Source organism: Alexandromys fortis, unplaced genomic scaffold (genome assembly GCF_014885135.2).
Source record: "Alexandromys fortis isolate MF-2015 unplaced genomic scaffold, M_Fortis_MF-2015_v1.1 scaffold_152, whole genome shotgun sequence".
Classification (NCBI taxonomy): domain Eukaryota; kingdom Metazoa; phylum Chordata; class Mammalia; order Rodentia; family Cricetidae; genus Alexandromys; species Alexandromys fortis.
Genome location: NW_026068045.1, coordinates 618415 through 629415, shown reverse-complemented (window position 1 = coordinate 629415; position 11001 = coordinate 618415). Strand labels below are relative to the sequence as shown.

At 49.6% G+C, this 11001-nt stretch overlaps 1 pseudogene; it reads right to left on the bottom strand.

The window, feature by feature from the left end:
* LOC126516095 (ETS translocation variant 3-like protein) overlaps nt 1–6520 on the bottom strand; it is a 9962-nt pseudogene extending 3442 nt beyond the window's left edge.
* Nucleotides 6521–11001: the final 4481 nt, after the last annotated feature.

The following is an 11001-nucleotide window of genomic DNA, read 5'->3' as shown; positions in this document are numbered from 1 at the left end:
GGGAAGGAAAGCAGGATGTACAAAAGTTGGGTCTTATAGTTTCCCAAAGGGGTCAGCTTGGTGTCTTCAGCACTCTGGTGCTTGGAGACTGGTCGGGTGGAGGAACAGAGAAGCCCCTCGTATGCCAGACTGATGGCCCAACCACCCTGCATCCATGGACTGCACCATGACCTGCTCTGTGGATGGGTAAAGGTTTGTGGTCCTAACCCTCAAAACTGCCGGAAGCGGAGGGGCATGAATCTCTGCAGAAGATAACCTGGGTTGGATCTTTCCAAAGAAAGCCAGGCCTGGTTGCCTTGGGAGCTACTAGCGTCCACCAGTGTCCACCCTCTCTCCTCACTCCACTATGTAGTGCTACCCTAGCTGCTACAAGTACCTCTTTCTGGCCCAGGCTTTAAATTCTTGGTCTCTTTTCTCCCTGTAAGCTCAGCTGAGCCTGTGTGCATGTTGGGTGTCTGCTCGGTCTCTTTGCCAAGGAAGTCTTCCCTGGTATCCCTCGCACTCTCAGTATCCCCTTTGTGTTGTGCAGCAGTTATAATTGTGTAACTATTGGTAACCACCTTTAAGCCTCTTGACTAAGAGCCAGCCCTAGAAGGACAGCATTACTCACACCTGGACTTCAGACCCTGGTGCATTAAACAGGAGGAAATTAAATGTCTGACGGGAGAAGAAAGAGTAACATGAGCTTTGTCTACCTCTCGTCAGCTGAGGCTCCTTCATTCCGTGGCACTACACTCTCCTTAGATTGTCTTAACAACAACAAGCTGGGTGTGGTCGTGCACATCTTTAATCCCAGTACTGTGAGTTTGAGGCCAGCCTGGTCTACAGAGTGAATTCCAGGATGGGCTCCAAAGCTACAGAGAAACCTTGTCTCGACCCCCCCCCTAAAAAAAAATCCCACAAAAATTCAAAACAGCAACAACAAAATTCCCAATGGTGGCCAGAGAGATTCTGCTCTTCCGGAAGACCTGAAGTCTGTTCCTGGCACCCATATCAGAGGACTCACAGCTGTCTCTAGTTTTAGCCCCAGGGTATTCAATACCTCTGGCCTCTTTAGGGCACCTGCACACACTTGAACATACCCATATGCAGACACACTCCCCTACACATAATTTAAAATAATAAAAACAAAATTAAAAGCCTTCCAATGACAGCCTGGTTCCTTCTCTAATTCCAGCCACACACAGCCTACATACAATTGTTCACTGTATGTAACCTTATGGTAGGGTTACGGGCTGATAAACACACTGTGAGTTAAAAGTAATACAGTCAAAAGCGTGGGTGTCGACAGCAGGCAGAATGAGTCAGTTCAGCAGTGACTGTGGACTTGGGTGTTAACTGTCAGGATATGTGGATCGCTACAGTGACGGCTTCCTGTACCTCCTGCTGACTTCCAGTGGGAAGGTCAAACTTCAAAATTCTAGATATGTTTTCTGACACAGAATGCGTATTACCTTTGTATTGTATCATAAGGCCTAGAAATCTTAAGTTAAATCGTTGTCAGATTGGAACCTTTTGTACTTTATAAGATGAAGTCTAGGGCTTGGGGATATGGCATATAAAGACCCATCACCTGTACCAAAAAAAAAAAAAAAAACAAATAAATAAAATGAAAATCTAAAACATGTCTCTTCCTCTTGGACCCTCTGCTCATAGGAGAAAGTCCAGCGCTCTTCAAATGGTTTCAAATGAGGCCTTTTGGACCTGGGTAGTTGTTGGCTTAGCAACCGCCTCCCACACCTCCTTCACCAGTAGCCTTCCAGATGTGCCATACCTGCTCACATCTCTCATTTGCTCTGTGCCAGGGCATCTTTGCCTCCCTTCCCCTCTTCTAGGGAGCTAGAGTCCCCATCTGTGCCCTCCTGGCACCTGTAGGAACCAGCAGTCCTCCCATCTCTATTTCCTGTCAGATTCTGTGTTTCTGACTGTCCATCTTTCATGTTTGAGCCCCATGCCAGGTAAATAGAATCTCTAAACATTGTCTGAACGGAAATCTCTTATCTCATACCTACTTGGGGTGGGACATATGTTCCACCAGGCCAGGTGCCGGGAGGCTCCCCTCCTTTGTTTAAGACCCCCACCAATTCAGTCCTCAACGCTCACCACTGAAGCTGCTGTTTCCCCTTCTCTCCAGAGGTTTCCAGTGACTCCTTCCAGTGGCCCAATGGGTGCATAGCATGCTACGCAGGGGCTAGCGAGGGAGGAGAAGGAAAGCTGGAATGGGACAGGCTCTCTCTGGTATCTAGTCTTCTAAGACACAGCAGGACCTCACTCTGTTGTTAATATGACAAAAGATTCTCATACAGATTCCTAAGCAGCCAGTGACTGCTGTGGGTTGCCAACTATTGCAGATGCCCCGGACCCTCTCCTGGACCCCTGTCTTTACCTATGATAAGTACCACTGCTAAAAAATGATGCCTAGCACAGAAATCATCCTTCCTCACAGGTAGACTGGAGTACTTAGGGACTAGAAGATGGAAGAACACTGGAGACCAGTCTCTAAGGTGGAGAGTAGCCTGGGGTGTCCTGTCAGAGCTCATGCCTACCTCACTCTACAAGGCCACAGGCACCAAGGCTGGCTGACACATGGCAGTGGACCCCAGCAGCAGGTGAGGGGGGCGGGTGCCCACACTCTCCATGGAGGACAGTTGGCTCCAGTGAGCCTACTGAAGGTGAACTTGTAGGGGAGCTTCTCACCTTTGCTCTTGTGTAGGACCCTCCTATGGTAGGAATCCTTAGAGAACTGAGTAAAGAAGGGACACGGCGTCTCCTCCATCAGTCTAGCAGGCCCTGGAGAACACCAGCCATCTTCCCACAGTGAGGGCATATCCCAAGCCTTTCCACAGTGGGAAGCAGCCTGGAGTGCCAGGAACCACAGCCCTTTTCCTTCAGCTCTGCCTCTTGTAGTGCTGGCCACCTCTTCTCATCTGTGGCTTGCACTTCCTGCGGCCCCAGAGGCGAGCCACTTCGTCTGGATCCTTGATGACAAACTCCCCATACTCCCCCTGCTGCCAGGCGATGACATGGCGGAACTCTTCCTTCTGCAGCAGTTCCAGGATGAAGTGCCACAGCTGGATCTGCCGGGAGCCTGGCGACGACTCAGGCCCTCCCTAAGTCAACGTCGAGAGCATGGGGAGGATGCAGCGAGCCCCACCTGAGATCTAGTAGTTGGTAGGTGGTCGGGGCGCCTTCTGAGAGACAGTTGTGGTGTATGACATATGAGTTTGGACCTCAGGCCTGCTGAAAGCAAGGGGGAAAATGGAGGTTAGGAAGAAAGAAAAGAGTCCAGGACAGAAAAGGAGCTAAGGCAAGTGTTTCTAAGCCCAACCTGGGGAAGCTCTTGGTTCAGAGGCGACTCCCAGGTGGTGACTGAGGTCAAAGTCTAAGGAGAAAAGGCAAATGGTGTGCATCCTGACCCTTAATCTACCAACTATTGCTTTTGGTTGTTTTGAGACAGGTTCTCATTTAGTTCAAGCTGAGTCTCACACTACAGAGCTGAAGCTGACCTTGAACTCCTGACCCTGTTGCCTCCACCCTCTGAGTGTTGGGATTGCTGGCATGCGCCATGACACTTGACCCCCCCTTCTGGTAACTTTACAACAGTTTCACATTTGAGAAGGTTAGGGATTTTTGTGTTGTTTCCATCAAAGCCCAAAGGCCTGGTGCACAGATGTCAAGAAGTGATCGACAGAATAAATGAATGCCACTCACTTTCCAGTGGCCTCATTCTTTTGTTGTGGCATTAAAAAAAATATTACCGCCTTCACTTCTGTCACCCCCAAATTATGTAGGATCTAGTCTTCATTTTGTATTTTTCCTCCAAAGTTGTTGCCTCCTTTCAGGGTAGCTTAGGGTAGCACCCACTTTTAAAATCTCCCAGAGATTAGAGCTGGAGAGAAGGGGCAGATTTGAGTGAGTGGACAGATAGATGGGACTGAGCCTGAAATTTGCAATGAAGGCATGTTTCTCCAGTCTTGTCCATGTGTGTCAGGGAGGTGGAGGCATGTCTGGCTAGGGCCAGGGCTGTTTCTCCAGTCCTGTCCATGTGTGTCAGGGAGGTGGAGGCATGTCTGGCTAGGGCCAGGGCTGTATCCAGCTGGACCATAATCCTTTCTGTATTTTCAGCATGGCCATGCTCCAAAGCTCCTGTGGCTGTGAATGCCTTTTAACTCCATTCTCCTCTTGGTGGGAGGGAGCTGCATCCCCTACCTGGGAGCTTCCCAGGCTGTCTCAAGATTGCAGCCAGCCTGAAAGGAGCCAGCCTACGCTATAGATACTTTTGTTCCTGGAAAAGGGAGTCTATAGCACTGACAGCCAATGTGGCACCAGGATTCAGGAGTTCTAAAGAGGCAAGTAGTATGGAACCTTCATGAATTTGTGTGTCGTTTTTGTTCACTGTGATGCTAATCTCATATAGCTCTATTTTCAGTTTATCTGCTGTGCAAGTCTGCACTGAATAGTATCTTGTTTGTTTGTTTTGACAACTGTGCTCCCCTTGGAGCTCAGGAACCTTGGCTGTCTTGTTCAGTGCTGGCCATTTGAACCACATCCTGGCACCATGCCTTGTATTTTAGGTGATTAATGAACCGTGGGTAAAGAAGAAGGATCTTGCTGGTTTTCGGTGTGTGTTGGGGAAGCAGTTTTAGAACTATCCTCGGTAAGACAGGCTTGCCCGAGGAGGCTAAGGGAGGAGAGGAGGCATTGAAGCAAACCTGGGTTGAAGAGAGGGAACTGGTGCAAGATGCTGGCTTCTGCTGCCACTGGTGGGATGTGAACAGTGTACAAGAGGACCGGGGAAGGGTAGAAGAGAGGGCTATGGAGCAGGATGGGGAGTCTGCTCTTGGGATAGCTCAGGCAAGTTACATGGTCTTAGCTCTGGGACTCCCATGCTGGTGAGTTCAGCATGAAAGAAGTACTGTTCTCATCTAGAATTTAGTAGGTCTGGAGGGCACACATAGACTGGTGTGCAGCAACCTCCTGTCATTCTAGAAAAGACTTAAGAGAGAGAGGGTGACTTGAACAAGGCCCATCAGAGTAGCAACAATCAGTCTTAGAACTGAACCTGCAGTGTTTCCCTAGGACTTGAAAACGTCACCTATAGCTGTGCATCTCTACTTTAATGAGCATGAGAATCATCTGAAGTCTTTTCAAAATGTGGATCTTGATCACACAGGCTGGCGGGACCTATGGCAGCGCACATCTGATGTGCTGTGAGCTGTTGTGGCCCTGTGTCCCTAAACTGTTTGAGTGTCAGGAACCCCCGGGGCATAGCAGGTCTTAGAGGATTATGGAGCTTTCCCAAGGTCATTGGCAAAGTGAAAGACTGGGAAACAAGACCTCACATCAAGATTTCTAAGATTCTAGTTGGGCATGGTGTATATGCCTACAAACTCCTGACTCAGGAGGTAGAGGTAGGGAGATCATCACAGGTTGAGGTCAGCTTGGGCTACATAGAGAGTTCTAGGACAACTGGAGTTATACAGTGAGACCCAAAGAAGAGGAGGAGGAGGAGAGAGAAGAAAAGAGGGGATCCAGAGCTATGGACATATAGAGTTAATCACAAGTATAAGTCCCAGAACTAGGCACATTTAGGTTCTCTAGCCCTTGCTTGTGAGAGGGTTATCCTCACACCTTCATGAGAAAAGAATGAAAGGAAGAAGGAAAGAAAGAAAGAAAGAAAGAAAGACACAATTCAGCCATGGAGATAAGCAGACTGCTGATACCTCCTCTTCTACATGAAAAAAGACAAAACAGTTGTGGGTCATGACTTCCCAGAACTTAGAAGGCAGAGGCAGAAGGTTCAAGGCCAGCCTCAGCTACACAGCAAATACCAGGCCAGTCTGGGCTGTATAAGACCTGCCCCAATAAACAAGACAAGAGACAAACCAAACACAGCATAAGCAAATGGCTGTCAGACCCAAATGTGCAGCCAGAATGGAATGCGGCTGGGGACACTGACTTTCCTGGTCTCGATGCATTAGCTTCCTACCCAGATGGACCATGTTTGTGAGTTGCTCATGAGTTCTCAAAAAACTCGCCAGTTCTGCGTTTGGGAAACCTTAGTGCTAGGAAGTCCTGCCAATAGTCTCCTGAAATCCTTCCTTTCCTACCTGAGGCCCTGAACTTAGGGAAGTGGAGGCTTCCCTAAGAAGAGCAGCTCTACCACCATGGGTGACAGTGGTCTTAACCTTAATTCCTCGAGGGTCACTTCTAACAAAATCTTTAAAATGTATTAGTGTGTATGTGTGTGCACGTCAGAGGACAATTTTGCTCTGCAAGTGCTTATCTGCTGAGCCATCTAGCTGATCTCTTGTGTCACGAGAACTTTCCTGGCTGGGAGCATCCCACTCTGTGCCCTCCGACCTGTTCTCTGGGCCCCAACTCTGGGCCCTTGCTGCACACACAAAGATTGGCCACATTCTATTCACCGCTGTGAGCAACTCTGCAACACCTGCGGCAAGATCATCACAGTGGCTGATAGGATGTTAAAAAGGACCATAGCCCAGCCTGGAATGACCATCGCGGGTCTCCAAAGCATTGTGTTTCTGAAGGGCTAGAGCGGTACATGATTATCATCACCGTCGTTCCGATTCCCAATAATGCTAATCCCCTTGGCTGGTGTAGGTGTTTGTTACAACACAAGTAGGTTCTAGGTCAGTATTTAAAGAAGCAGTATAGATAACAATACGAAGGAAGGCTTAAGCTGGGCGCGGCTCCAAAGAAAACCTCCCAAGCTGCTTCTCTCTCCACACTTGTGGCTGATGTGAACTGGGACCGCCAAGGGTTCAGGATGAGGTGCTGCTTTTGCTGCTAAGTTGCCACTGATTCCTCACAATAACCTTTGAGCTTGGTATTGGCTACATTTTGTAAGCTGAGGAAACAGAGGCTCAAAAAGATTAAGAGACTCGCTCAAGATCCTGCCAAGTGGTAGAGCCAGACAGAAGCAGGTCTGTCTGACTCCAGGCGCTGAGATTTAATTAGTCAACTCGGGCAGAAGAGTTGAAACTCTAAGGAGAGAGGCAAGGCTGTCAGGAGGCCCTTGCCCCAAAGGAGACTGTCCAACCAAGCCTGATAGGTGGGCTCTTGGCCAGAAAAATTTCAACAGTAGCTCCAGAAAACCAGAGGCCAGTTGTGCAGTGGGTAAAACATGAGAAAGATAGGAAGACACAGACAGGAAGACAGACACATACATACACACATAGAGACAAGAACACATGTACACATACAGACGTATATACACATGCATACAGACACACACAGATACAAACACATAGACACACACAGACTTCTACATACAGACATACACACAGAGACACATACAGACACATATGATGTGGGAGTGATTTCTTATTAATGAAGAAACTGCCTAGGCCCCTTGATAGGCCAACCCTTAGGTGGGTGGAGTAAACAGAACAGAATGCTGGGAGAAAGAAGCTGAGTCAGAGAGTCGCCATGGTTCTCCCACTCCAGACAGATGCAGGTTAAGATCTTTCCTGGTAAGCGCACCTCGTGGTGTTACAGGGATATTAGAAATGGGTTAGATCCATATGTAAGAGCTAGCCAATAAGAGGCTTGGAACTAATGGGCCAGGCAGTGTTTAAAAGAATACAGTTTCCATGTAATTATTTCGGGGCATAAGCTAGCCATGCGGGTGGCTGGGTGCCGGGGATGCAGTCTGCCGCTCCTATCACTACACACATACACACAGAAACACACAGATACACAGAGAGCAACAAACACAAACACTCATGGATGCATTCAAATAGACACACACATAGGGGCACACACAGACACGTACATACAGAAACACAGACACACATAGACACAGATACACACAGACACATACTCAAAGGCACACACAGACAGACACACATTTAGAGACAGACACACACATGTAGAGACACACTCAGACATACACACACATGCTTACATTTGAGCATATATTTATGTAGAAACATACAGTGAAAGTAATTTGAAGTGCTGAATGGGTAGCTCACACTTGTGAACACAACAGTTGAAAGGCAGAGACAGGAGGTTTGCCCCAAGTTCAAAGCCAGCCTGAGCTACAAAAGAGAGTCTTAGGCCAGCAAAGGTGCCATAGGCAGGCTGTGTCTCAAACAAAACAAATCAGTGAAAGTTATAAAAAGAAAGTCACACTGTCATTGGAACCTTTGAACCTAGGGACCAGTTGGCCAGATGAAATGGACAAAACCTGGGCTTTTTGGTGCTCCACTGAGTCAGCAGAGAGAGGCCTGCAGATGAGCAAAGCCACGAGAGGTGGAGAGACACAGACCATAAGCCTGAAAAGGCCAGGCAGCGAGCTGGATCCTGGGCAGTGAGGTCCAGAGTAGGGCCTAGGGGCCAGAAGGGCAAGAGAGAGATGAGACCACAGGACAGTCATGGTGACAGCCAGCAGGAGAGACCTCAGAAATCTCAGAGGGCCCGGATATAGAATAGGCTGCTGCTTCCCTCGAGAAAGTCCCCATGATTGGGAACCTCTAATATCCCCTTGGATCTTAGCAGGCAGGGATAGCAGGCTGTGCTGATATCACTTAAACTGTAAAGGGGGCTGTGACCTTGGGTGTGGCAGCTAGGGATCTTGGGGGGCAGCCAGCTTCCTTTTGCATCTCTCTGTCTCCTTTCCCTTCTCCCCTGGCTGAGGATACTTGGTATCTCCCTCCCCACCTTCCTTGGGAATGGCAACTTCTGGGGAGACTCCCTCAACTCCACCTTCACTGGTCAGATTTCCACCTTGCCTCTGGTGCAGCCCCACCCCTGCGGCCCACCCTGTGGCCACTCATTCTACTCATTCTACCCTCTTTAGGGGCAACAGGGTTGAACAAGTTTTGAATTCCAAACTCAGACATCCTATGCCAGCTCCCATAGGGTTGATGGGAATGGGTAGTTAAGGTTGACGGGAATGGGTAGTTAAGGTTGACAGGAATGGGTAGTTAAGGTTGACAGGAATGGGTAGTTAAAGGTTGACAGGAATGGGTAGTTAAGGTTGACGGGAATGGGTAGTTAAGGTTGACAGGAATGGGTAGTTAAAGGTTGACAACAGACAAAGAAACAAACAAAAACCCCACCCTCACAGATGCTCTGGGGAACCAGGGCTTAGGAGACTGGGCCATGGCGTGGCTGTCACGGCTTCAGTCTGGCCCCCACCCCTTCTCTGACTTTCTCAGCTGTCTTCAGTCTACTTCTCTCCTCTCTTCCATCCAGCCTCCCTCGTTGGGCTGTTTCTCTGTGCTCTCCTCCTCGGCTCTCTCTGCAGCCTCAGTCTTAGCACTCGTCCCTTCTGTGTTGTCTGGCCTCCTTTCTCACCCCTGCCTCTCAGAGGCTGTTTCTTTTCTACACTGCCCCCCCGCACGCCTCTCTCCCCACTGCTTGACTCACTTTTCATAGCCCTCTCAGTTGTGCCCTAGGGAGCCTCCTGAGGACCCCCACCCAACCCTGAAACCCCACCAAGAGCAAGAAATCCCCTGCAGCAGGCAGCGAAGGAGCAGCGCGGCATGACCAGCACGAGATGACAGTTCTGGCAAACAGTTGAGCTGGGTGAGCTGACCACAGCCCTGGGGTTGGGCGTCAGGCCAACCAAAAAATCAGGGCAGTAGCAGAGGCAGCAGGCAGCCTCCAGATACCTCTGACTCAGCCCCTAGCCACCAAGCCCCTATAGCCTCGTGTCTATGCCCACGAGGCCCCCCTGCCCTTGGACAAAGCAGGGCCCACTCAGAAGGGTTTGGGGTGAGCTCAAGACTTTCTGCTGGCATTCTGCCTGCCTCTCTAGCCCACGTCTGTGCTTACACACACAGATCCTGGAGTAGGGGTCCTCATACTCCAGGATTCTTAGTCCTAGTTCTTTGGGAAAGGGTCCTTGGGGGTCTGAATAAGAAAGAGAGGCAGGTGTATGGGGCAGAATTCTCTTGCCCCAGCAGAGAGAGGCATACAGACTCAGGAGGGATCACAGCTCCTCTGTCACCATCTTGGTACTCTCTACTGACTCTGTGAAACTCCAACTTATCTGACTCTATCTGCTCCTCTGTGAGCCTCAACGACTGCTCTTTTATCCCCAGCTTCCCCCAGTTCTCCCTGCTCTCAGTGGCAGCCATGAGCCGAGATCAGTCTCCTCTGGATCCCATGGCTAGCCGGGTGAGGAGTTATCTGCTTACCATTTATCCCAGAGTCTGGTCTGTCCCGGAGAGCAGACATTGGACCCCACTGGCCCCCACCTGCAGAGAAGAACCCTTGCTACACTAGACTGGTGTGTCTCTGTGCCATTTTCCCAGATGTCGGGTGCTCTCTGCCCTGAGTCACAACTCGGGCTCTGTGCCATTCCTCTGCAGAAAGAAAAATCTTGCCTTTCCTGGGGCTTTGGCTCCTCACTTCCCCCTTCCCAACTGCGCCATAACCAGGGGCACAAAGAGGAGCTCCTGTCAGATGCCAGATCTTCTATGTGCACGCAGTCCGGCTCCTTCCAGCTCAGTCATTGCTCTTGCTCATCACGCCTTAGGGTTAAAATGAGAGGCATCTCTAAGCTCCTGGGGGAGTCGATGTGGTTTGCAGACAGTACCATTAACCCTTCAAGGGCCAGTGGCATGCCCACCCCGCTGCCCACCCCCCACATATACAACTTGCAGCAGAATAGGACATCTTTCTATGGGCCAGCTAGCTCCTGAAGCACCTGACAGGGAGATTTCCTCTTTTCTGATTCTTCTAAAGGTTGCTGACCCACTGGGAAGTCCTGCCAGTTGTCTGACAGTCTTGTTCTTTCAGCCCCTTGCCTGTATAGATTTCTGTGGAGATAGTTCAGACCTGAAAACTGACCTCGTACCTCCCAGACTGACCCTCTACTGCTGCCTTTCCTCTGGCTGCCTCTCACTCACACACTAGTGTCATATTGTCACAATCTTTAACTTTCCTCCTTTGGCTCAAATGAAATGATATAGATAACTTATCTTTAGCACTGAGGACATGGCTATGCGAACCCTTCCATCAATGAGT